The sequence below is a fragment of the Aethalodelphis obliquidens genome, unplaced genomic scaffold, assembly GCF_003676395.1.
Source record: "Aethalodelphis obliquidens isolate GAN/ISIS:26980383/991018 unplaced genomic scaffold, ASM367639v1 scaffold71, whole genome shotgun sequence".
NCBI lineage: Eukaryota > Metazoa > Chordata > Mammalia > Artiodactyla > Delphinidae > Aethalodelphis > Aethalodelphis obliquidens.
The window spans coordinates 11,435,865-11,459,513 of record NW_020838015.1 but is presented as its reverse complement, the minus strand read 5'-3'; positions in this window follow the sequence as shown (position 1 = coordinate 11,459,513).

Genomic DNA, 23,649 nt, shown 5'->3' with positions numbered 1-23,649 from the left:
GGTCTGAAGTGAGGCTCTTGTAGACAGCATATATACGGGTGTTGTTTTTGTATCCATTCAGCCAATCTATGTCTTTTGATTGGAGCATTTAATACATTTACATTTAAGGTAATTATCGATATATATGTTACTATTACCATTTTCTTAATTGTTTTGGGTTTATTATTGTAGTTCATTTCCTCCTCTTGTGTTTCCTGCCGAGAGAAGTTCCTTTATCATTTGTTGTAAAGCTGGTTTGGTGGTGCTGAATTCTCTTAGCTTTTCTTGTCTGTAAAGCTTTTAATTTCTCCATCAAATGTGAATGAGATCCTTGCTGGGTAGAATAATTTTGGTTGTAGGTTTTTCTCCTTCATCACTTTAAATATGTCCTGCCCCTCCCTTCTGGCTTGCAGAGTTTCTGCTGAAAGATCAGATGTTAAACTTTTGGGGTTCCCTTATGTGTTATTGGTTGTTTTTCCCTTGCTGCTTTTAATATTTGTTCTTTGTATTTAATTTTTGATAGTTTGATTAATATGTGTCTTGGCATGTTTCTCCTTGGATTTATCCTGTATGGGACTCTCTGTGCTTCCTGGACTTGATTAAATATTTCCTTTCCTATATTAGGGAAGTTTTCAACTATAATCTCTTCAAATATTTTCTCAGTCCCTTTCTTTTTCTTTTCTTGTTCTTGGACCCCTATAATTCGAATGTTGGTGCACTTAATGTTCTCCCAGAGGTCTCTGAGACTGTTCTCAATTCTTTTCATTCCTTTTTCTTTATTCTGCTCTGCAGTAGTTTTTTCCACTATTTTATCTTCCAGGTCACTTATCCGTTCTTCTGCCTCAGTTATTCTGCTATTGATCCCTTCTAGAGAATTTTTAATTTCATTTATTGTGTTGTTCATCCCTGTTTGTTTGCTCTTTAGTTCTTCTAGGTCCTTGTTAAACGTCTCCTGTATTTTCTGCATTCTATATCCAAGATTTTGGATCATCTTTACTATCATTATTCTGAATTCTTTTTCAGGTAGACTGCCTATTTCCTCTTCATTTGTTAGGTCTGGTGGGTTTTTGCCTTGCTCCTTCATCTGCTGTGTGTTTCTCTGTCTTCTCATTTTGCTTAACTTACTGTGTTTGGGGTCTCCTTTTCATCAGCTGATGGTTCGTAATTCCCATTGGTTTTGGTGTCTGCCCCCAGTGTCTAAGGTTGGTTCAGTGGGTTGTGTAGGCTTCCTGGTGGAGGGGACTAGTGCCTGTGTTCTGGTTGATGAGGCTGGATCTTGTCCTTCTGGAGGGAAGGGCTGCATCCGGTGGTGTGTTTTGGGGTGTCTGTGACCTTAATATGATTTTAGGCAGCCTCTCTGCTAATGGTTGTGGTTGTGTTCCTGTCTTGCTAGTTGTTTAGCATGGGGCATCCAGCACTGGAGCTTGCTGGCCATTCAGTGGAACTGGGTCATAGTGTTGGGATGGAGATCTCTGGGAGAGATTTTGCTGATTGATATTACCTGTGGCCAGAGTTCTCTGATGGTCCAATGTCCTGGACTAGGTTCTCCCACCTCAGAGGCTCAGGCATGACACCCAGCCAGACCACCAAGACCCTGCCAGCCACACAGCTCAGAAGAAAAGAAGGAAGAAAAGGAAAAATACTGACTAGATATAACCCTAAACCAAATGGTAAAAACAAAACTAAACAAAGAATATCGCATATAGAAACATAAACACACACTCATAAAAACAAAACAAAACAAAACAAGAAACAAACAAAAAACAACAGTCAGAACCCTAGGACAAATGGTAAAAGCAAAGCTAAACATACAAAATCACACAAAGAAACATACACATACACACTCACAAGAAGGGAAAAAAGGAAATAAACTTTTTTAAATAGTAAAAAAAAAAAAATTTAAAAAATTAAAAATACGGAATATAAAATAAAGAAAAAGAAGAGAGCAACCAAACCAGTAAACAAATCCACCAATGAAAACAAGCTCTAAAAACTAAGCTAAGATAAACATAAGACCAGAAACAAATCAGATACAGAAAGCAAACCCCAAGTCTACAGTTGCTCCCAAAGTCCACTACCTCAATTTTGGGAGCATTCGTTGTCTATTCAGGTAGTCCACAGATGCAGGGTTCATCCAGTTGATTGTGGGAATTTAATCCACTGCTCCTGAGGCTACACAGAGATATTTCCCTTTCCCTTCTTTGTTTGCACAGCTCCTGAGGTTCGGCTTTGGTTTTGGCCCTGCCTCTGCATGTAGGCTGTCCTCAGGTGTGTGTTCTCTGACCAGACAGGAGCGGGTTAAAGCAGTGGCTGATTAGGGTTCTCTCAGGTCGGGGAGAGGGAGGGGTATGGTAGTCATAATTGGAATGTGGCGTGAGCCTGTATCGGCAGCACATTGCACCAGCCTGAAGCACGCTGTATGTTCTCCTGGGGAAGTTATCCCTGAATCTCGGGACCCTGGCAATGGTGTGCTGCACAGGTCCCCTGGGGGGAGGGGTAGTGACCTGTGCTTGCACACAGGATTCTTGGTGGCAGCGGTGGCAGTGTTAGCGTTTCATGCCCAGCTCTGGAGTCCGAGCTGATAGCCGTGGCTCACGCCCATCTCTGGAGCTCGCTTAAGCGGTACTCTGCCTTCTGTGGGCACACAGAGCAGAAATCCCCTCTCCTCACGCACCCAGAAACAATGGTCTCTTGCCTCTTAGGCAGTTCCAGAATTTTTCCCTGACTTCCTCTTGGCTAGCTGTGGCACACTAGCCTGCTTCAGGCTGTATTCACACAACCAAACCCAGTCCTCTCCCTCGGATCCGACCTCCGAAGCCCGAGCCTCAGCTCGAGCCTCCACCCGCCCTGGCGGGTGAGCAGACAAGCCTCTCGGGCTGGTGAGTGCTGGTCGGCACTAATCCTCTGTGCGGGAATCTCTCCGCTTTGCCCTCCGCACCCCTGTTGCTGCACTCTCCTCCACGGCTCTGAAGCTTCCCCCTACCCCTCCCACCCCCACCCCCCCGTCTCCACCAGTGAAGGGGCTTCCTAGTGTGTGGAAACTTTTCCTCTTTCACAGCTCCCTCCCAGAGGTGCAGGTCCCGTCCCTATTCTTTTGTCTCTTTTTTTTCTTTTTTCTTTTGCCCCACCCAGGTACGTGGGGATTTTCTTGCCTTTTGGGAAGTGTGAGGTCTTCTGCCAGCATTCAGTAGGTGTTCTGTAGGAGTTGTTCCACATGTAGATGTATTTTTGATGTATCTGTGGGGAGGAAGGTGATCTCCACGTCTTACTCCTCTGCCATCTTGAAGGTCTCCGTCAAGAGGCACAACATTTGATAGACTTGTTTGGTATTTGAGGTACAGCATACCTCATATGAGGATCCTGTTCATCCCATTACATAAGATCACTCAAAAGTAGCCATCTTTGAATGTGGTCCTGACCAACAACAGGCTAAAGAAACTATCCAGCAAGCTGTATAGACTTCCACTTGGGCTAATCAGCTCTAAGGAGCCCTTTCGGCAACAGGTGTCAGTAACTGACAACTATGCAGACTGAAACTTGTGACAAAAAGATCTGGCCACTAGGCAACAGTACTCCCTGGAGTTTGGCACCCCCTCCTCACCCAGGTAGCAGGTGACCACCTGGTATACCCCATTTGAGAGAGTATTACTGGCTTGTTCTGGGGTGTTCATAGACTCTGAGAGACTAACAAAGAAACAGTAGTGTTGTTAAACCCTGATATTTATTGAGATGGGTCAGATATGAGAACACCAACAAAGTAGATATTGCCCAATAAGCATCCATTACTAAGTGGAAGTGGTATATTCAGAGAAAAAGCAAGCTAGGCATTATGGAGTCTCATGGTTACATGAAAAAGTGGCTGGTCACCTTCAAGATGAGGCTGTCTCAGATATGGGGCTCTGTGCCAGCACCTTGAGCTTCTTGGGGGCTTTAGTACTCTTGAGGTTCCTGAGGATACCTGGGCCAGATTCACCGATGGATCAGCTATGTTCAAGGCCAGTAGGGTATAATGGGCCACTGCTGCTGTGTAGCCCCAAAGAAAACTGTGTACTAAAACTGTGCATGGAAAAGGAACACTGTTCAAAAGTGAATTTCCATGGTGTTTTACCTGGAAACCACTGCCCAAAATGTACTGTGTTATATGTTCACTGACTCATGGGCAAAAGCCAACAGGCTGTCAGTGTGGTGCCTGGCAGTAGGACAACTCTCAGCCTCCATAGAGACAAACACTATATGGCAGCAAAGTGTACAAGACACACAACCCCTGCATGTGTGTGTGTGTGTGTGTGTGTGTGTGTGTGTGTGTGTGTGTACACATTTTCACCTATTTGGTCTATGCAAAGATAGATGGTCATGGAGAATGACAATGGATTATTGTAAGATTAACCAGGTGGTAACTCCAATAGCACTTCAATTCTTTTGGAGTGTAGCGCACCTGTTTAGGGGTCACACTTTGTACCTCACCTTTAGGGGCCTGCTGAGAATTGAGTCTAGTTATAGATGTAGAATCAAAGAGGGGTGCTGGTGTGGGTCTTGAGGAAAATCATCTTTGTCTTGCATGGCAACTGCCTAGAATGAAGACATTACAGTTTCCTCAGGCAGTGCAGGGTTAATCTCCTCAGATGGGGTGGAAGAGCTGCTAACACTGGCAGTGGGAAAGCTGTTACCCCTGGGGGTGGGGAGGCCGCTTCTACTGTAGATGGGGAGACTGCTTTCATTGACAAAGCAGACATCAGATTTTAGGGACTGCACATCCCCGATTTCATCAAGGTCTTCCCACATGTTCCCATCCCAACTTATAAAATCCCATTCTTTCCTAATCAATGCCCTCACTTTAATGGTAGATACCCTGTGATGCTGGGAGTTCATGTTGCAATTCAGCTAATTAGCGGGTGAAATTCTATGTTTCATTTTCAGCAATATCAGTGCTGCAACATCAGGAGATTAGGGTCTCCTTCTCGGCACACATAGAAGCTTTCAGGTAATTTATGTGGTTCTGGAGTTGGGAATTTGAATTCCCTGAACCCATCCTTTTCTTGCACTGCTTTGTCCAATGACATTAGAAGCAACCAGCCAACCTCACTATATTCACTAATTTTCCAAAAATGTTCAAAAGTATAATATAGACAGTCACCCAGCCTCTTGCTTCTTGTAAGTGGTGGATTAGGAACATACAATACAGATATTTTACATATCTGTATTGCCATATCATACCATGTTCTATCAGTGTTCTCTTTACTACTAGAAATAGTCATTAGTATCTTTAAATCTAATAAGTATAGAGAGCCAGTTCCAGAAATTCTGGGCCAATTCAGAAAACTCATTCTTACTATCTATTCCTCTAGAACCACTCTCAGTACCAAAATCTTTATTAGTCAGGGTTCTCCCGAGAAACAGAACTAATAGGATATTAATTACTTAATTAAGAGGAATTGGCTCAAGTGATTATGGAGGCTGAGAAGTCCCTCAATCTGCCATCTATAAGCAGGAGACCCAGGAAAGCTCTGAAGACCTGAGAACCAGGTGGAGCTAATGCTGCAAGTCTTAGTCTGAGGGCAGGAGAATACTGATGTCCTATCTAAACTAGTAAGGCAGAGAGGGAACAAATTCTCCTTTCTTCTGCTTTTCTTTTTTCTACTCAGGCCCTCAACGGATTGGATGATGCCCACCCACATTGAAGAAGGCAATCTGATTTACTCAGTCTACCAATTCCAATGTTAATCTCATTCAGAAATACCCTCACACATACTCAGAAATAATATTTAGCCAAATATCTGGGCATTCTGTGATCCAGTTAAGGTGACCCATGAGATTAATCGTTACACTGACCAAATCTACAGTACCCATAAGAGGACACCTGGATACAGCATGCATCTGGATATAGCATCACACAGGGTATGGTAATTCATCCACAATTCAGGGCTAGGTCCAAAAAGCAAAGCCTAGTGTTTCCAGAACATGAGGCCAAGAAGCCTAGTAAATGTGCCCAGTTTGCCAGCTACACAGTTGCATGGCAAAGGGAGCTTTAGAGCACATATCCAGAGGTACTAAACCTCGCCAGTCCTGGCAAATAGACTATATAGCCCCAATACCCTCCTCTTGAGAATACCACTGGGCATTACTTCACAGACACTTTTTTCAGAGTATGGCATTGCCATCCCCATCCACTTAGCAAGAGGGAACCGTACTATTCAGTGCCTCTTAGATGGACTCTGATACATGTTTTGGTTCTCTAAACATGTGTTTAGACATTGGTACTGTCTTCACAGCAAAAACAAGTAAACAACCCCCCTCAAAACAGTGGGCAGCTATATAGACATCCTATGTACCTTTTATGCCCCATATCATGCCCAGGCAGTAGGTAAATTGAAAGATAAAATGAACTCTAAAAAGAGAAGGTGAAAAAGATAACTGGATAACCAAGGCTTCTCAGCTCCCAGTGGAACACACACTTAAGATAGGCAGTTTGGGCTCTAAATATGGTAATTCCTCAGAAGGGTACCTCCCATTAAATAAAATGCTTAAGTATGAGGTTGGGGAGTGGAGGAGGAGGCCCAGACTGGCTGTAAGAAAATCCAAACCACATAATTCACTCTTCTCACTCTATCATTTTCACCACTATACCTACTCCTGGGAAATCAGGCTACTAGAATTTGCAAGAAGCAAGAAGATGTGGGGGTGGGAGACTCTAACCTGATGCTTCTTTGGCTGTCTGGCTATGCCTGCTGAACTTGGGCAATTGTGGATATTGATAATAATAATCATAAATATGAGGTGATAACCTCTAAGAGGTGGGAGATAATCTCAGATGATACAAAAAATATAAAGAAATTTCTGAACCACATAGGTATGAGATTGGGGATATGGTTCGGGTAAGACATTGGGGGGATTGGAAAAAATGGTGAAGTGATTGCTGCAGGAACCAGACACACCGATCACGTGGCTGTGGAAAGAGAATAACAACCCTGGCTGGTGAGGAGAGAAAATCTTTGACCCTGGGTGGTCAAGGGTGGGGAAGAGGACATTAATTTCTCTCACTCTCTCTCAGTTCTTATTCACAGTGCATCTGGTCAGTTTAACGCAGACTGCTGCCATCACTTATAACTTAACTTCTGACCAAGAAAGAATCTTAATCTAAGAACTGTCAGAAACCTCCCAATACCCACTGACTCCACAAAGAACAGCCTTCACTTGAAACAAAGAACAAGATTAACATTCTGGACACTGATATGATTCCTTTTATCCTTATGCTGTTATTGTTGGACTCTTTTCTATGCTTTTACATATTTCACTTGCTTGACTGAAGCTTGCTGAGGTCTCTCCTCTCTAGATGGGTCCAATCATCTTACTAGGAGTTATAGTTGTGGTCACTCTTGCCCAATGTTGCCTAAGTCAAACAGAACAGACCTGGTACAAGCCCCTATCAGTACAGTTAATTGAGATTTCTGATTGGGTGGTGTAATAAAGAGTCTGACTCCATTTTTTTTAAAGTAGTTGACTGCTGACCCTCTTTTTCATCTATGCACATTTGGGCAAGCTGATAAGAAACCTGAGTGTACCCTCCATTGATGCTGATGGGAATTTCAAAATATGCAAGTCCCTGGTCACCCTGGCCCTACCCCCTAACCACAGTAAAACCTCCTAGCCAGTCTTCTTATTTTGCTCTCTTAAGACATTTTCAGACCTGGCTGGGAAGCCCACCCACCTCTCCTTCAAAATCTTCATTATGTGACTAATAAACCTTTGAATACTCTCTTGGTGTGTATGTGGCATCATCTGAACGTAATTTTGGGTGGGGGGTCCATCCTGTGTCTTCAGAGTGGCCCAACTATTGACAATGTGAGCAGCATAGTCTACAAGATGACCACCACCACTGGGGGTCTTTTTTTTTTTTTGCAGTACGCGGTCCTCTCACTGTTGTGGCCTCTCCCGTTGCGGAGCACAGGCTCCGGACGCACAGGCTCAGCGGCCATGGCTCACGGGCATAGCCGCTCCGTGGCATGTGGGATCTTCCCGGACTGGGGCACGAACCCGTGTCCCCTGCATCGGCAGGCGGACTCTCAACCACTGCACCACCAGGGAAGCTGGGGGTCTTTTTTGTCTTGTCTTGGCTTGCTAACTGGCTCTGCTATCTGATGGAAAGTGTAAAATTTTAGATGCTACTAACTGGCTGGCTTGTCTTTTGAGTTGTCCTTTTTTTGTGTTGCATTTGTTAAGTTCTACCAAGTTTCTGTTATAGATTTAACCAACATAAGTTGAAAGTTTTGATAAGTAATTAGTATTTAGGGACTGAATTTATGGAATTGATGCCCTCTTTAAAGTAGCCGTGGTCCAGACCCATCTATGACCCAGGTGTCTTAGAATGAATGGTGTGTCTCAAATGCAGAATAAGCTGTCACTGACACTAGGCTCAGGGGAATGACTTTTACCCTGTGACCAATTAGTTGTGTATCTCAATCAGGCACTGGTTCCCCTTCTATAAAGCACTCAGCGGAAAGACTATAGAATGAGCAATATATGCAATATATGGATTGGTCAAGTGGTCACCTGTGTGAAGGAAGAACAGTCACTATTTGAAGAGCAGTTGCTGTTGGAAGAATTCAGTTTTTGAGGTCCACAACCCTAAAGGCAGATGGATCACTAGAATGCTACAAAATGCTTTTGCTTCTGCTGCTGCCTATGTGTCACCAAAAAAGATCCTGATCCTGAGGATAATATGGTAAAACACCAGTGATACTCCTGTAACATACCAAGATATTAATACAAACCCAACTTAAGCTCAGGGTCCTTAAACTTTAAAAAGCAAATATTGCCTAACCCTGATAATACAATTTTGAGGCTCTCTGATAAAAGAAAGTTATAAATAGATAGTATATGCAGAGAGAGAAGAAGAAGAAATGAAAAGTGGATATAGAAGGAAGAAAAAACAACTGAAACAAAGGTCCAGAATCTGACCCAGTTGGAAATTCAACATTTACTAAGTGAATTCATACAAGAAAAAGATAAAGGGGCACTGACTGGCTTTTGTGCTTCTACAACATAAGTACTGAATTAACTTTAACAACTGCTGAAATGCAAAATTGGCAAAACTTCATGGCCCACACTGCAAATTTTGTACTCACTGGCTTCTATAACCTTGTGAGCCAATTCCTTTAATAAATCTCCTACCATATATATATGGTACACACAGATTTTGGTAAAGAGTGGTTCTAGAAGAACAAAATCTTAAGCATGAATCTTCTGAATTAGTTCTGGGGTTTTGGAATTGGCTCTCTAATCTGATTAGACTTAAAAGCCCTAATGACTCTATTTCCAGGAGTAAAGAGAGAACTGATAATCCCTGGCATTATCTGGCAAAAGCCTGAGGAAACTATAATGGCCTCCCTGGAGGCAACTGTCATACAAGACAATGCTGATTCTCCTCAAGACTCACTCCCACTAATGCTCTTTGCTTCTAGACCTATAACTAGACACAAGTCCCAGCAGGCCCCTAAAGGTCTGGTACAAAGTGTGACCCATGAGGAGGTGTGCTACACTCCAAAAGAACTACTTGAGTTTTCTAAGTTATACAGACAGAAATCTGGGGAACATGTGTACGAATAGATACTAAAAATATCCATGGAATATGCAATAACGGTGGAAGGAACATATAGTTGTGTTAGGCTAAATTTATTGATATGGGTCCACTAAGCAGAGATTCTGCTTTTAATGTTGCATCTCAGGGAGTTAGAAAGGGCTCTAGTTCGGTTTGTTGGCTGAAACATGGACCAAAAGTGGCCCACAGTGAGTGAACTGGAAATGCTGGACCTGCTTTGGTTTAATGTAGAGGAAGGGATTCAAATGTTTAGGGAGATTGGAATGTTAGAATCATTTATGACCTACTCACCTACACTGGGGAGGGTCCTGAAGCCATACCTTTTACCAATACTGTGAGAAATAAGTTTGTGAGGACAGCCCCAGTATCCCTGAAGAACTTTGTGAATGCACTTTCTTTTTAGGCCACACATCACAGTAGGAACTGCGGTCACTGCATTGGAAAACCTAAATGCAATGGGAGTAATTGGATCCATGGGTGTCAGGGGCCAAGTGGTGCCACTCATCCACCAAAGGCAAAGTGGGTATGGTTGCTGTAATGGACAACAGAGTCAAAACAGTAATCAGAATAGTCTGACTCATGCAGACCTATGGCATTGGCTAGTTGTTCATTGTGTTCCTACCAGTGAAATAGATAGGAAGTCTACCAAATTCTTACTTGATTTGTATAAGCAGAAAAGTTCTAGGCCAAGTGAACAAAAGTCTGGTCTGAATCATAAAAACAGAGTTGTGGTCCTTCAATCAATTCCCAGTTTACAGGCCTAGAAACCCCTGAATGAAGGGGAGACTGGAACTCCTTGAGGAAGGACCCTCGTACACTACCAAAAATTTATACTGTTAATCTTTTTCTCAGCCTTCCCCAAAGAGACCTATAGTCTTTTAACTGGGTAACTGTACATTGGAGAAAATAAAGTAATCGGACCTTTCAGGAACTACTGGACACTGGCCCTGAACTGACACTGTTTCCGGGAGACTTGAAATGCCACTGTGGCCCACCAGTCAGAGTAGGAGCTTATGGAGGTCAGATGATCAATGGAATTTTAGTGCAGGTGTGTCTCACAGTGGGTTCAGTGGGCCCCCAAACCCATACTGTGGTTACTTCCCCAGTTCCAAAATGAATAATTAGAATAGATACACAGTTGATCCTTGAACAATGCAGGGGTTAGAGGTGCCAACTCACCACACAGTTGAAAATCCATGTATAACTTTGGACTCCCCCAGAACTTAACTACTAATAGCCTACTGTTGACCAAAAGCCTTACCAATAAAATAAACAGTCGATTAACACAATTTTGTATGTTATGTGTATTGTATACTGTATTCTTACAATAAAGTAGGCTAGAGAAAAGAAAATGTTGTTAAGAAAATCATAAGGAAGAGAAAATACGTTTACGGTACTGCACTGTATTTGTCAATACTTAAGTTTATGTCGTCTGTTTACAAGATGAATCATCTGTCTGTCAGTACCTACGTTAATATTGTCTTATATGATAAAAAACACTGTAACACTGTAGATGTTATATGTATTACTAACACTAGACATCAAAAATGAAAACATAATGTGAAAAAGGAATTCATATTTATTTACAGGTATAATGAGTCATGCATTGATAATGAAGAAGCAGCAATATGATTGCTTTATGGTAGCCTAGCCTATACACTAATGAATGGTTATAAAATTTTGATGGCATTCAGTATTTCAGTTATGTTCATAGTACAGTATTGGAAACATAGTCATATTAAAAAAAAAAAAAACAACCCCGGACTTTCCTGGTGGTGCAGAGGTTGGGAATCCACCTGCCAATGCTGGGGACACGGGTTCGAGCCCTGGTCCGGAAAGATCCCACATGCCACAGAGCAGCTAAGCCCGTGCACCACAACTACTGAGCCTGCACTTTAGAGCCCGCGATCCACAGCTACTGAAGCCCACGGACCTAGAGCCCATGCTCCGCAACAAGAGAAGCCATCGCAATGAGAGGCCCGCACACCGCATCGAAGAGTAGCCCCCCGTTTGCCGCAACTAGAGAAAGACCCTGCGCAGCAACGAAGACCCAATGCAGCCAAAAATAAAAATAAAATAAAATATAAATAAATTTAAAAAAACCACTTGTGATAATAGGCTGATTCACAGTTTCTCCAATCACGAGAGGGAGAGGAATATCATACAATAATGAAATTCTTTGAAAGCAAAGTTATAAAACAGCAAGAAAACTAACACTTTATTCATTTTATATTAAATAGCACTCACCTTATGCATACGTAAGGATAAGCTATCCACTTCAATACTTCAAGCCTTGCACACAATGTTCTACATGTATATTTTCGTATATTTAATTTAAAAATCCATGTGTAAGTGGACCTTACAGTTCAAACCTGTGTTGTTCAAGAATCAACTGTACTCAGCAGTTGGCAGAATCCCCACATTGGTTCCCTGACTGGTGGTGTGAGGGCTAATATGGTGAGAACAGCCAAGTGGAAGCCACTAGAACTGCCTCTACCTTGGAATATAGTAAACTAAATGCGGTACTGCATTCCTGAGGGATTGCAGAGATTAGTGCCACCATCAGTGACTTGAAGGATGCAGGGGTGGTGGTTCCCATCACAACCCTATTCGCCTTGCCTATTTGGCCTGTGCAGAAGATGTATGGATCTTGGAGAATGACAGTCAATTGTCATAAGCTTAACCAGGTGGTGACTCCAATAGTAGCTATTGTACCAGATGTGGTTTCATTGTTTGAGCAAATTAACACATCCCTTGGTACCTGGTACACAGCTATTGATCTGGCAAATGCCTTTTTCTCCATGCCTGTCAATAAGTTTCACCAGAAGCAGTTTGCTTTCAGCTGGAAAGGCCAGCAATACACCTTCACTGTCCTACCTTCACAGGTACACCTTCACAGGCCTATATCAGCTCTTCAGCTGTATGTCATAATTTACTCAGCTATGATCTTGTTTGCCTTTCTCTTCCACAAGATATCACATTGATCCATTATGTTGATGACATTGTACTGATTAGGTCTAGTGAGCAAGAAGTAGCAACTACTCTAGGCTTATTAATAAGACATTTACGTGCCATGAAGTAGGAAATAAATCTGACAAAAATTAAAGGTCATTTTACATCAGTGAAATTTCTAGGGGTCCAGTGGGGTGGGGCATGTTGAGATATCCCTTCTAAGGTGATATCTAAGGTGCCCTCCTACAACCAAAAAGAGGCACAATGCCTCTTGGGCCTCTTGGGCCTCTTGGGATTTTGGAGGTAACATATTCCTCATTTGGGTGTATTACTCTGGGCCATTTTCTGAATGACACATAAAACGTACTAGTTTTGAGTGGGGCCCAGAACCAAGAGAAGGCTCTGCAACAGGTCCAGGCTGCTCTGCCATATCATCCAGCAGATTCAATAGTGCTTGAAGTGTCAGTTACAGATCGGGATGCTGTTTGGAGCTTTGGGCAGGCTCATCTAGGTGAATTACAGCACAGGCTCTTAGGATTTTGGAGTAAAGCCCTGCCATCATCCACAGATAACTACTCTCTTTTTGAGAAACAGTTGTTGGCTTGCTGTCAGGCCTTAAGAGAGACTGAATGCTTCACTATGGCCACGAAGTCACCTTCACGGTGGAAATGACCCACCAAGCCAAGTTGGGCATACACAGCAACACTCCATCATCAAATGGAATTAGTACATATAATACGTGATCGGGCCCGGGCAGGCCCTGAAGGCACAAATGTCCACAGTCCCCAGTCCTCCTACACTGCCTTCTCTCCCCGAGACTGCACCTATGGCCTCATGGGGAGTTCCCTACGATCAGTTGACAGAGGAAGAAAAGTCTCGGCCCTGGTTTATAGATGGTTCTGCACAACATGCAGACACCACCCTAAAGAGGACAGTTACAGCACTACAACCCCTCTCTGGGACATTCCTGAAGGACAGTGGTGAAGGAGATTCCTCCCAGTGGGCAGAACTTTGGGCAGTACTCCTGGTTGTTCACTTTGCTTGGAAGAAGAAATGGCCACACATGTGATTACATATCGATTCATGGGCTGTGGCCAATGGTTTGGCTGCATGGTCAGGCACTTAGAAAGAACATGATTGGAAAATTGGTGACAAGGAAATTTTGGGAAGAGGTATGTGGATAGACCTCTCTGAATGGGCAAAAACCATGAAGATATTTGTATCCCATGTGAATGCTCCCTAAAGCGTGACCTTAACAGAGGAGGATTTTAATAATCAAGTGGATAGGATGACCCATTCTGTGGATACCAGTCAGCCTCTTTCCCCAGCCACCCGTCTCATCGCCCAATGGGCTCATGAACAAAGTGGCCATGGTGGCAGCAATGGGGGGTGTGCACAGGCTCCGCAACATGAACTTCCATTCATTAAAGCTGACCTGGCTACGGCCACCACCGAATAACCCATCTGCCAGCAGCAGAGACCAACACTGAGCCCCCTCTACGGCACCATTCCCCGGGGTGATCAGCCTGGTGGCAGGTTGGTTACATTGGACCACTCCCATCACGGAAGGGGAAGCATTTTGTCCTTACTGGAATAGACACTTACTCTGGATGAGGGTTTGCCTTCCCTGCACTTAGTGCTTCTGCTAAAACCACTATCCATGGACTTACAGAATGCCTTTCCACCATCATGGTATTCTATATAGCATTGCTTCTGATCAAGGAACTCACTCCATTGCAAATGAAGTGCAGCAGTGGGCCCACACTCATGGAATTCACTGGTTTACCATGGTCTCCACCATCTTAAAGCAGCTGGCTGCTTTGGAATGACCAGCTTTGGAATATGGAATGGTCCTTAGAGGACTCAGTTACATTGAGTAATACCTTGCAGGTGATAATACCTTGTAGGGCTGGGCAAGCTTCTCCAGGAGGCTGCATGTGCTCTCAGTCGACATCTAACATATGGTGCTGTTTTTCCCATAGCCAGGATTCATGGATCCAGGAATCAAGGGGTGGAAATGGTACCTCTAGTGACCCATTAGCAAAATTTTTGCTTCCTGTTCTCATATTATGCTCTGCTGGCCTAGAGGTCTTAGTTCCTCCAGCAGACACAACAATGATTCCATTGAACTAGAAGTTAAGACTGCAACCTGTCCATTTTGGGCTCCTTACGCCTCTGAATCAGTAGGCAATGAAGAGAGTTACTGCGCTGGCCGGGGTAATTGATCTTGACTACCAAGGGGAAATTGGGCTGCTATTCTATAACAGAGGTAAGGAAGAGCATGTCTGCAATACAGGAGATGCCCTAGAGTATCTCTTGGTATTATATGTCCCATGATTCAAGTAAATAGAAAGCTACAACAACCCAATCCAGGCAGGATTAGTAATGACCCAGACCCTTCGAGAATGAAGGTTTGGGTCACCCCTCCAGGTAAAGAACGATAACCACTTGTGGTGCTTGTTGAAGGCAAAGGGATTATGGAACAGAGGAAGAAGGTATTTATGAACACCAGCTGTTACCACATGACCTGTTACAAAAATGAGGACTGTAACTGTCCTGAGTATTTCCTCCTTTTTTGTTATATGTCTGTGTATGTATAATACCTTTCTTTCCTTCCCTCTGTTAACCCCTTATCATGTAACATAAGATGTATTCACTTTATATCATAGTATTTAAGTATTGTTATTAACTTTGCATCATAGTATTTTAGTTACGGGATAATCAAGAAGAGTAAACTTGACTCAAGGACTTTACCTTCTCTTCTGGGGAAGGACTTAGTGCATTTTTGGTGTACGCAGGATCCTTGTATCATGTTAGGTGGAAAGATGACCTTGTTACTGTCTTCATTTGGAGAGTAAGCATGACTTTAGGAGTTGTGTACAAGTGCCGAGTTGACCGGGCTGGGGGTAGATTTGTGATGGTTAATTTTATGTGTCAACTTGGAGGGTGTTTTGGATGAGATTAACACTTAACTCAGTGAACTCTGTGTAAATAGGTTGCCCTCCATGAGGTACGTGGGCCTCATCTACTCAGTTGAAGCCTGAATAGAACAAGAACAACCTCCCCCAAGCAAGAGGGAATTCTCCAGCAGGCGACCTTCAGACTTCATAATGTACCATCAGCTCTTCTGGGTCTCCAGATTGCCAGCCTTTGGACAGAAACTGTACCACTGGCTCTCGTTCATTTCTCAGCTGCTAGCCCACACTGCAGATTTTGGACTCACTAGTCTCCAGAAATGTGTGTGGCTGTGCATTGCAATGCTCACTTCATCCCCACCCTGTAACTGCAATAAAAATCCAAGTCAGTCTCCTTTCCTGTTCTCTCAAGACATTTTCAAACCAGCTTTGGAAGCCTGTCCTGCTCTCTCCATAAAACCTTTTTTTGTGAGTAATAAATCTTTGAATATCCTCGTGGTGTGTTAGTAGTATCATCAGTCTTGACATCTGAACCAAATTTTGGATGGAGGTCCATTGTGTCTTTATAGAGTGCCCACGACTGGTGGCCTCTGTTTACAGAAAGACTTCCTAGCTGGACATGTGAAGGGAAAGTGGAGTTGTAGGGGAATGGCTCCTCCATGGTGGCCTGACACCCTTGCATGTCTCCACATAGGCTTGAACTGCAGTTAATCTGAGGCTTGGTTAAATGCCTCATGACCTCCCAGAACATGAGGAGATGGAATGCTGTAAGGAGCCGCTACAAGGCCATCTCCCACACACCTCCTTATCTCCTCTAGGAGTCTGTCATGAGGCAGTTTCTCATCACATACCAGTTTCTGATGAGGTATGGGGCACTCTGTCCTGTGCCCCTTAGAACAAACCTGGAGAACATAAAATCACTCAGCTGCAGTCTAGATGTGGCTGTTCAGTAATGGAGTATCCCAAAACTTGCATTACCATCACACAGCCCCCTTTGTTTCTTTGTTGTCTTTTAGGGAATGTGGGGCAAGCACCTGGGGAGCTGGCACCTTTGGCTCATTTTTCTTTGCACTGTATATTTAAGTAATAAACTGTCTATATCTAAAAGTAGCTCATTGTATCTTTACCAGTCCAATCAGTCAGGTCTTGGCCTTGGCTTGTCTTGTATGTGTGAATTTGTTACCATATAATCCTGATTGTTAGTTATATCTTTTACCCATAAAATAAAATAATTAGCATACTTGTATTCATTCAACAGTTCTTAAACTTAATAAATACTGAGGGCTTACTATTTCTTTCAATCATTTGTATTTGGGAAGCCTTCAGTAAATTATCAAATGCAGCTGTGGGGCCAGTTCACCACCTGAGCGAATATCCCATAGTACTTTATGAAGCTAAGACGTTACAAATAATTGGTACTGGAAGATTCTGAAAAATGGAACCATCCTTTATAGACAAAATATTCTTCCCAATAAAGAGAAATTGGAGTACAAACCACAGTCGTCTTATGGTGTCTCATTTTTCACATTTCCAGTAAACAAATACCTGGTAAAATAACAGCAATATATTTTTGACATGTAGGACGTATGACAATCATTTATATAATAAAAATGTTATGGGCACCTGTGGGACACCATGTTCCAGGCTCTGTGCCAGACTCTGGGGACACAGAGACAACCTAGTCTGGGTCACAGAGCCAGGGGACCTCAGAATTTAGAAGGTAGAGACATGCTAGCTAATAAGTATAATTTTGATAAGAACTATCAAATAACAAAGCAATGGGGTACCTGGGAACATCAGAGTATACCTCACCCCAGGAGATCAAAAATGGTTTTTCAGAAGCAGTGCTGTTTACAAAGGCAGGGGCTATGATTGCCCCCATTTTTCAGATGAGGAAACTGAAGATTAGGCAGGTAAAGTAACTTGGCAGAGGCCACACAGCTAGCAGATAGTCAGGCCAACTTTGAACCATGGCCTGTTGGACTCTAAAACCACTATTTGTTGTAATTACAACCATCACCTACCATTCTATTCCCCTAGCTCTGTTTGCCTCCAAATTAAAAAAAATCTGCTAAAATCAGAGTAAACTCAAGTTAGGAAGAAACTTCCAGGGAAAGATGAATGAAAAACTTTTTGTAATTTTTCTGTTCCTTCTAACAGGGGAACCTTTAAAGTGAAAGCTCTGCCCAGCTGTGAGCAGTAAAGCGCTCTGAGGTAAACCTTTCATCTCCTCTCTTCCAGGAAACAGTTGTTTCTGGGGGAACTGCTTGCTCATGTGATTGGAACACAACCTAGAGGACAGTAAGGAGTAGAATGGGCAGCTTCATCTTCACAGCCCTTCACACTTATGAATTTATTTATTTTATTTATTTTAGGCTGCATAGGGTCTTTGTTGCTGCGTGAAGGCTTTCTCTGGTTGCAGTGAGCAGGGGCTACACTTCATTGCGGTGCCCGGGCTTCTCATTGCAGTGGCTTCTCTTGTCGCGGAGCATGGGCTCTAGGTGCACAGGCTTCAGTAGCTGTGGCTCACGGGCTCTAGAGCACATGCTCAGTAATTGCGCCGCACAGGCTTAGTTGCTCCACAACATGTGGGATCTTCCCGGACCAGGGCTTGAACCCATGTCCTCTGCATTGGCAGGCAGATTCTTAACCACCGCGCCACCAGGGAAGTCCCTTCACACTTACGAAGGTGTTTATCTTCCCTGGAAGGGACCTCCAATGCTGTTCTCACTTTCTGCCTGCTGCTCCTTGACCCACAAAATAAGTCAGGACAGACCCTATGTTTGTTGATTTCAGTACAGCTTCATTAACTCTGACCTAGAAGGTTTTAGCCTTTACAGAATTCTAAGCACAGTTCAAAACTGAAGGAATATCTGCAGTCTGTGAAACACAAAATGGTTCACTGCAGTCAAGAATGTTAACTACTTACTTTCTTGTGTCACCTACCTTCAAGTATAACTTTAAAATTAATGAATGTGTAACTAACACATTCTACAGCCATTATTCTTCTAAAAAACTATTCAAAAAAATCATTTTGTGGATTTTTATAATTCCATAAATTTGCTCTCTGGAGACTTCACCCCTTTGATTTTCACATTGATATGAACTGGACTTAAGTGTTGTCAAACATCTTGCTCAAGAGAACATGAGGATCCATTCCCATTTTCCAAGAGACATAAATAAAAATTTAACTCTTCTTATTTCCATGGGCCAAATTGAGAAAAAAACTCCTAACAATGGTCTGTAGCAAGGGAAACACTAACTATCCCAGGGTATGCTGCCCCTCTCTTTTTGGGCATTTGACCTCTTGGGCCAGAAATGGCACCCCAGAGCCCACATTTACTAAACAATCTAAAATTTTTCTTCTTCTCAATGCCTCATATATTAGCTTTAATAAGAATTCTGATAACTTTTTGTTAACTTTTTATTATGGAAAATGTCAAATATACAAACGTGGAGAGAAACATATATAATGAACCATCATTTAACCATCACCCAGCTTCAACAATTATCAAGTCAAGGCCAGTCTTGTTTCATCAATATCTCCAACACAATTAACATCCAGACTTATTATTCTGAAGCAAATTCCAGACATCATTTCAACTGTAAATAGTTGAGAATGTATCGCTTAAAGATAAGGACTCTTATTTTCAACATAACCACAATACTATTATTCCAACTAATATCAAATATCAAGTCAATTTTCAAATTATCCAGATTGTATCAAAATGTATTTATTTTACAGTTTAGTCAAATCAGGATCTGAAAAAGATCCATATATTACAACTGGAAAAAGATCCATATATTACAACTGGTTAAGTCTCTTAAATCTCTTTTAATCTATAGGTTCATCCTCCATTTCTTTCATTCTGGCAATCATTTACTGAAGGTACTAGGTCATCTGTCCTGTAGTTTCCTGCAGTCTGGATTCTGCTCATATCATCTCTGTGATGTAGAGTAATGTTTCTCTGTTCCCTGTATTTTCTACAGATCAGGAGTTATGTCTAGAGGCACAGTCAGATTTAGGTTAAAAAATATGAAATATATTTTTTCATAGGTAGTGTAGTGTACTGCCATTAGCAGACACATAATGTCTGGGATGACATAGACATATGAGTAAGAATTTTTGCTTTCTAATATCTCACAAATGCCTTTAAACACTTGTGTGACACCTGATGTACAAAAGCCACATATAAGCTAAACAGACAGCATTTGCTGTACTAACAGCAGATTAGAAGGTAAATGCTTTACCACTCAGTGTCATTACAAAATATTAATTTTATAGACAAACCTTCAGTGATATCTACCATATTTCTAGTGATGTCTTATATGCTAGATATATAAAAAAGACGAAGGAAATAAGTAAGGTCTTTGCACTCAAGGTCACATAACCTGGTGGGAAATACTGACATATAATCATAAAAGCACAAAAAAGGCCATAGGTGCAAAATTAGAAGTCTGTACAGATATAGTAGTAGTGCAACAACCTGGAGAGTAGTCATTGTAATAAACAGGGAGGAAGCGTCCAAAAGGATAGGACGAGCTGTGTCCTTGGGAGTGTGAAAGAGCTCACCTGTCTTCACAATTCCATTCATCATAGGGTTCACATACTTGATTCTTTCAAAGTAAATCTGAACAACATCTATGCCATTCACCTAAAAAAAAATATCTCATTAATAGTTTTATTGGTTCATCAATTCCTCTAGTCAACAAATATTTACTGAATTATGGTTCATCAACCACTTTGTATTGGAAAAGCCTTCAGTGAATTATCTAATGCAGTTCCACTATAAGGCCACATGAGAGCCTGAGGAATAACAGATTGTCCTAGTTAAAATATAAAGCTAAGAAATCAATACACTAGTATTACAGTGTTATAGAAAACACTAGTAGTAGACATTTATAATCTGTGGATCAATGACAGATGTCTCCAAATTTTAGCCACTGTTCTAGGCTCTGAGGATATGGGCAGGCTGAGTCCTAGTCCTCAAAGAGTTCATAGTCTAACAGGCCAAACAGTCATTCAGAAAGATGATTACAATACTAGAACAATGCTGAAAATATTTCCTGTTTTGCTTGGTGCTTCCACAAAAGGAACCCTGAAAAAGAGAACTCTGGCCAGTTGTTAGTACTATAGGTTGAAAGCAGCATTTTCACCTTCCTTTTCCCAGTTAACAACTATTGATGGAGGAATTGCTCTTTCTTCCACCTAAAGGGAAGTGGGAGGAGCAGCTCCAGCTTCAGAACCCCTTACCCATCTGTCCCAGAAGGGCCCTCTAATGTTGCTAGTACTTTAGAAGCTGCCTATTCCTGTTGCTTACACGTGTGTGAGCCCGTGTGCAAGCACACATACACCAATATTTATTTGATGTTTCTAAACACAAAAATGTTGAAATATTTACAGTTCTTTTAAAATTAAACCATACAACAGAATTCAAAATATTTATAGCCACCCCCATCCCTTTCAGAGTTACTTCTTTCAACAGTGATCTGATCAGCAAAACAGGTTTCTTAGAAAATATAATATATTGGGCATCCAGGGAAACGATATATCAAACATATCAATATTACCTTTACTCCAACATGTCTTCTTAAAACTTTTGTTAAGGCACTTGCCCAGTTTGGGGGAAAAAACCTAGTCTTTAAAAAATATGCTGGAAACAAATTTCTACCTCATGTCTGAAAGTCTTAATTATCTTTGATCAATGCACTATTTCCTTTCTGGAGAGAATGAATTGAAAGATTCATCTGTACATTTTTAGTGTAATAATCTTATAAATAATGCATGGGTGCTATGTAATGACTGTAGGAAGAAAATTCCAACTGTTGATGGATCAAGTTCTTGGAGGATGGAGGTTAACTAGATACCATTTGGTTTGTTACCTCTGTGTCAACTGTTTTAAGCTGAATTCTTTGGATTTCTCTTTTAAAATGAAAGACGTTTTAGGTTCTTTCATTTAACTTTTTCTTGACTGAACTCCAAAAGCATAACAAGACCTGCCCATGTGAATTTGAAAGCTTAAAGTGTGATAACTGTAAAATGTTCTTTTGCAATTTAGAAATGAAAGGAGTCTTACAGATTGCATAAATTGAAGATAACTGGGAACTGAAGATAATCCTAGCAAGTGATAGAACTCAGTACAAATCTTTCAGAATTAAATACGGCAAATATCTGCAGGCTAACAAGAGTTGATTAACATCAACACTGTACTTTTCACATTTGTCAAATACGAGTTGAAAAGTCAAAACAAGATGGTGCATTATTATCTCTAAGGATGCCATGTACAAGTTAAACCTCCCAGGTGCTTGTAGCAACATTTTAGATGGAGGCAGTATTATATATGAAATGGTCATAAAACAATAATCCAATTTCACTGCTGTTACTGTATACTTTGAAAAATTTCAGGTTACTGAGAATATCATTCATTGATTTGGATTGTTAGAATAGGAAACGTCAACTTGTGGTATTTAGAAAGTTTGTTTAAAAAATAAAATATCTTTCTGTACAAAAACATATTTTTGAAACACATATTTGATAATTCTACATAATTTTGAATATGAAATAATAATTGGTTTTTAAAATCTGTTCATTCTCTACTCATTCCTTTGGCAACATTAGTTTTGCCAATTACAATACGTACTTTATTTAGACATATTTCTATATAGCAAAGACCTTATTTTAAAAATTGGCACCGAAGTTGAAAAAGAAAACGTAGTGATATTCAATTCTACCAGTGATTGTGTTCTTTATAAAAGGTTAATTTATAGAATAAAAATGTGTTTAAATTACAGTTATTATCCACTTATATTATTATTGATCTGTAGAATATTTTTAAGATGTTAAGTGTTATATATAGAAAGACATCCCCCACCCATACTCTTTTCACAAAGTAGGCATTTCCTCAACCTTCTTGAGAAAAGATCAAGAGTTCCAAGTTTCTAAACTTTCAAAATTTCTTAATACAGAGTGCATTAACAGTGACCCCCCCAAAAGTTAGTTGACTGACACAAAATATCTATCAATAATGATTAAGAAATATGACACATTCTAGGTTGCCCTAGAAATTAAAAATGATCTTTCTAAGTGCCAATATCCACTTCATGAAGTAGGCTTTACTCTACCTACTTACTATGGCTAGGGGAATAAAGGTAGTCCAAAAGAAACCTAAGCACTTTAGATAGGATCCCTAATTTCAAGCAAGTACTGAAGCACACATAAGCGCTTTTAACTTGGCACCCAAAAAAGTCTGTCATGTGACACAAAACCTTTATCCTAAATCTTTAGGAGAGATCGGCCAGGCGTCCTAACATTTTGAGAAGTCTGTAGCAGCTGAATATCAAGAAAGCTAACTCACTCAACTGGGATGTAATTACCATATACTATTCTAGTCCTTTGGCTACTGGTATTCAGACAAGTTTAAGTGGACTATCACAAATTCAAATATGCGGACTTTCATTCAAAGACTAATTTGTATTGAGAGAATGTTGTTCTAGGGCACTGAGACAGGAGCAATGGGAGTTGGAACTCAAGCATGCTAAATCACACTCGGAATACAGTTTTCATAATATGTACATATTAGGATATGTACATAACAATACCTTCCCGAGAGGGCGATTACTCTATAAAATAATATTTTGCTAAGCTACATTTGGGCTAAATGGGAAATGGCTATTTCAAGTAAGAAGTAAAAAACTACCAGTTGTGAAAATGTTCTGAAAATCGAATTATCCACATATGAATTAAGCAGTTTCTGAAAAGGGCAAATTAGATCACATATCTGAAGATAAAATTATTGTTCAGTGTGGAAAGAGCACATGATGTAAAATTTCCCTGGTGGTGCAGTGGTTAAGAATCCGCCTGCCAATGCAGGGGACACAGGTTTGATCCCTGGTCCAGAAAGATCCCACATGCCACGGAGCAACTAAGCCCATGCGACATAACTACTGAGCCTGTGCTCTAGAGCCCACGAGCCACAACTGCTGAGCCTGCGTACCACAACTACTGAAGCCTGCACGCCTAGAGCCCATGCTCCATAACAAGAGAAGCCACCGCAATGAGAAGCCCGTGCACCACAACGAAGAGTAGCCCCCGCTCGCTGCAACCAGAGAAAGCCAGCCCCCAGCAACGAAGACCCAACGCAGCCAAAAAAAAAAAAAAATTCTTAAATAGTTCTTTGAAATTCAACACTGGTCCTTCAAACCAATCCC